The sequence below is a fragment of the Colobus angolensis genome, unplaced genomic scaffold, assembly GCF_000951035.1.
Source record: "Colobus angolensis palliatus isolate OR3802 unplaced genomic scaffold, Cang.pa_1.0 Scaffold16, whole genome shotgun sequence".
Taxonomy (NCBI): domain Eukaryota; kingdom Metazoa; phylum Chordata; class Mammalia; order Primates; family Cercopithecidae; genus Colobus; species Colobus angolensis.
The window spans coordinates 1,448,442-1,452,689 of record NW_012114710.1 but is presented as its reverse complement, the minus strand read 5'-3'; the positions used below and the strand labels follow the sequence as shown (position 1 = coordinate 1,452,689).

General features: G+C 36.2%; 1 long non-coding RNA gene across 1 annotated transcript in view; it reads left to right on the top strand.

Annotated features, from left to right (window-relative positions):
• LOC105508197 overlaps nt 1-4,248 on the top strand; it is a 532,547-nt gene that overhangs the window by 327,493 nt on the left and 200,806 nt on the right. The window contains exon 2 of the long non-coding RNA XR_001001219.1: nt 1,073-1,106. This is a non-coding gene — a long non-coding RNA (uncharacterized LOC105508197). The remainder of the gene's footprint in view (nt 1-1,072; nt 1,107-4,248) is intronic.

Below are 4,248 nucleotides of genomic sequence, written 5' to 3'. Positions count from 1 at the left end.
TCTTCTTCTTCTTCTTCTTCTTCTTCTTTCTTCTTTCTTCTTCTTCTTCTTCTTCTTCTTCTTCTTCTTTCTTCTTTCTTCTTCTTCTTCTTCTTTTTTGACAGAGTCTTGCTCTGTTGCCCGGGCTGTAGTGCAATGACACAATCTTGGCTCACTGCAGCCTCGCCTCCCAGGTTCAAGCGATTCTCCTGCCTCAACCTCCCGAGTAGCTGGGATTACAGGTGCATGCCACCACGCCTGGCTAATTTTTGTATTTTTAGTAGAGGCAGAGTTTCACCATGTTGGCCAGGCTGGTCTCGAACTCCTGACCTCAGGAGATCCACCTGCCTTGGCCTCCCAAAGTGCTGGGATTACAGGTGTGAGCCACCATGATTGGCCCCGGAGACTATTTTTTGAAGTGAAGTAACCCAGGAATGGAAAACCAAATATTGTATTTCTTACTTATAAATGTCAGCTAAGTTATGAGGATGCAAAGGCATACGAATGAGATAATGGACTCTGGGGATTTAGGGGGAAGGATGGGGGTGGGGTGAGGGATGAAAGACTACACATTGGGTATAGCATACACTGCTTGGGTGATGGGTACACCAAAATCTCAGACATCATCACTAAAGAACTTATCAATGTAACAGAAAACCACCTGTTTCTTAAAACTGTGGAAACAAAATATATACATATATTTATTCATAAGTTGATATGCCTAGAAAAAGCAAAATGTTAGTAAAGGAGAAACATATGTAAAAGGACCACAGAAGAATAAAAGGGAAATATGTTTGCATTAAAACCTTGGTATAAGTATGAATAGCATCTAGAGATGATCTCTGAGTATTTGTTGGCAGGATGTTGTATGATGAGACTTAGAATAATTAAATTGCCATCCAGTTGGAACCCAATCAAATGCTGACCCAGGATGAGGTAATTATTTTTAGTTGGTAACTAGATACTCAAAAAGTTTTTCATACCATCTGTGTAGTTCACTCCACCTTGACAAGATCAACCAATCAATCAGTTCAAGCAATTAGCCATCCATTCCTTCATCTCATTACTGTTCTTTTCTTTTTTTCCTTTTCAGCAATAATGACCATGAGGGATTCAAGGATTATGCAGTAAGGTAAATCTTAGCTTCCATTTTACCACTTTTTAAAGCACCAACCACTTTTGAGATCTCAACTACTTTTATAATGAATTTCTAATTTATGATTATAATTCTTGCTATCATTTTTATGAAACACAATGTTATTGAAAACAAGAAAAGTTGTTCTGCCTTTCCTATCTTGTCCCTGGCACATTTTTAGCCCTTCTCATCCCTGTTACTCTCTTCATACTTTTCATTATCTGCTTCTTGCTCTATGAAGGCAGGTATTATGTCTGACTTACTCAGTGTAGTGTCCTTACTAGCCAGACTATGACTGAAAAACAATAGTTGCCAAATAGATGTTTATTAAATCTTGTTTTCTGAAGCCTAAATATCTTCCTGTTTTCCTGTAATCTTTTGGAACTGTTGTATTATATATGTATTTCTAGAAATCTGGGTGTGGATACATTCATAAGTAGACATGAATCAATCACACATATATATTTCATTTTTATTATTTCTTTCTAACTTTTATTTTGGGTTGGGGGTACATGTGCAGATTTGTTAGTTACATGGGTAAATTGTGTGTTTTGAGGATTTGATGTACAGATTATTTCATCACCCAGGTAATAAGCATAGTACTCGATAGGTAGTTTTTCAATTCTCATCCTCCTCCCACCTTCCACTCTCAAGTGTCTATTGTTCTCTTCATATCCATGTGTATTCAATGTTTAACTCCCATAAGTGAGAACATGTGGTATTTGGTTTTCTGTTCATGTGTTAATTCACTTAGGATAATGGCCTTCAGTTCCATCCATGCTATCACAAAGAACATGATCTCATTCTTTTTAATGGCTGTGTGGTATTTCATGGTGTATAGATGCCACGTTTTCTTTATCCAGTCCACCACTGATGGGCCTTTAGGTTGATTCCACATCTTTGCTATTGTGAATAGTGCCACAGTGAACATATGCGTGCAGATATGTTTATGTTGGAATGATTTCTATTTCTTTAGGTATATACCCAGTAATGGGATTGTTGGGTTGAATGGTAGTTCTGTTTTCAGTTCTTTGAAAAATCTCCAAACTCCCTTCAACATTGTCTGAACTAATTTACATTCCCACCAGCAGTGAATAAGTGTTCCCTTTTCTCCTCAACCTTGCCAGCACCTGTTGCTTTTTGACTTTTTAACAATGGCCATTCTGATTGGTGTGAGACAATATCTCATTGTGGTCTTGATTTGCATTTCTTTAATGATTAGTTGTGTGGACCTTTTTTCCACATGCTCATTGGCTGTGTGTATGTCTTCTTTTGAGAAATGTCTGTTCACGATCATTGACCATTTTTTAATGGGATTGCTTGCTTTTTGTTTGTTGGTTTGTTGAAATTCTTCATAGATTCTGGATACTATACCTCTTTTGGATACATAGTTTGTAAACATTTCTCCCATTCTACAGGTTGTCTGTTTACTGTGTTGATAGTTTCTTTTGCTGTGCAGAAGTGCTTTAGTTCAATTAGGTCCCATTTGTCAATTTTTGTTTTTGTTGCAATTGCTTGCTTCATCATGAAATCTTTGCCAGGGCCTATGCCCAGAATGGTATTTCCCAGATTTTATATTTTATGTAAGTTCTTGATGAAGCCTTGTTAAACATTTTATAATATGAACTTGAGAGAGTATCTGGGGTTCTGAAAAAGCATCTTCAACTACTTTGCAAAGTATTTTTACAAAAGATGACATTCTACATTTTTTATGGGATAATTGTGTTCCTACTATCTAAGAGTCTCTGGATTCTTTATATTTTTCTCATTTCCATTGAACTTTTGGGACTCAAAGAAAGGAGGCAAGCTGAACTTATTACATTAACTAACTAATGAATCAGTTAACCAACAGACCTTGACTTCCTCCTATGTGAAAGTGACTGGTCAAAGTGATTAGACATTGGTGTGCCTGCCTTTGAACTGAAGGCCGTGTTGCTGTAGAAGTGTAAATCCCTGTGCCTCCTTTTTTGACACACCTGTTTGGTTTAAAAACAAATATAAGATCTACATTCTATAGAGAACAGAAATTTTCTCTACTTTTAATGGCTTCTAAAATGTCTGAATAATTTCATAGTATTAGTGAATATCATGAAAGAGAATAGGAATTTTTAAAAAAGTGAGAAAATGAAACTTTCACTGCTTAAAAAACACTGGCAAGTTCCCTGAAGTGGTAAATGGACCGACCATCTGAGTGTTCTGGCACCAGAAAATGCATAATTTCTTTAAAAGTACCAGTACATAGCTGTCCTTTTGAATGTATATCTGAAATAATGTATGTATTATGTAGAAAATAAAGCAGGGAGACAGAATGGACTGTTAAAGCACAGTGTGTGTATTTACTTCAAAGCTATTATTCTCCTTGTCAACAAGAATACAATTTATTAATTTAGGTAAATATAAAGAGTCGGGCTTTTTTTTTCTTCAGTAAGGGGAATAAGTAGATCACACCTCAAAAATCTGTCTGCTCCCGTTGGGAAAAACATTGCCTTGAATCCTGAATACCTTATTGGAAATACTATAGACATTGCAGTCGGAAAGGGATAACTTAAGTTCTGACGGAACCCACTTAACTCTCCTGGTAGTCGTAGGACCTGCATGTTTGGGAACACCCAAGTCCTACCAATAGCTTTTATAGTTGTTCAGCATTAAACTCAGAGTCAAGGGAAAGAATTTGTGATGTCCTTTGTCTCGTTTCAATTTCTTCCTTCTTTTCAGTGCTAGTTGACTATATATGAAGCTTACAGCAACACAGAAATCAGAGATTAAACATCTTGGTAGAATTAATTTAGTGTCCAGCATTGTACTTTTTTCTCTATGAATGCAAATTTCCTATTCACCTTAAAACTCTCCGTGGGGAGGAGGTGGCAGTTATCAGAGGTGATAACATCGAGACCCAACCAGTAACATTTTAGCAAAAAGAAGTTTCTGGAATTTCTTTTTTTTTTTTAATCTTTAATAATAATCTTTTATGTATTTATTTATTTATATTAAAAAATTTTTATCCCAGGGATGAAGCCCACTTCATCATGGTGGATAAGCTTTTTGATGTGTTGCTGGATCCGGTTTGCCAGTATTTTATTGAGGATTTTTGCATCGATGTTCATCAGGGATATTGGTCTAAAATTCTCTTTTTT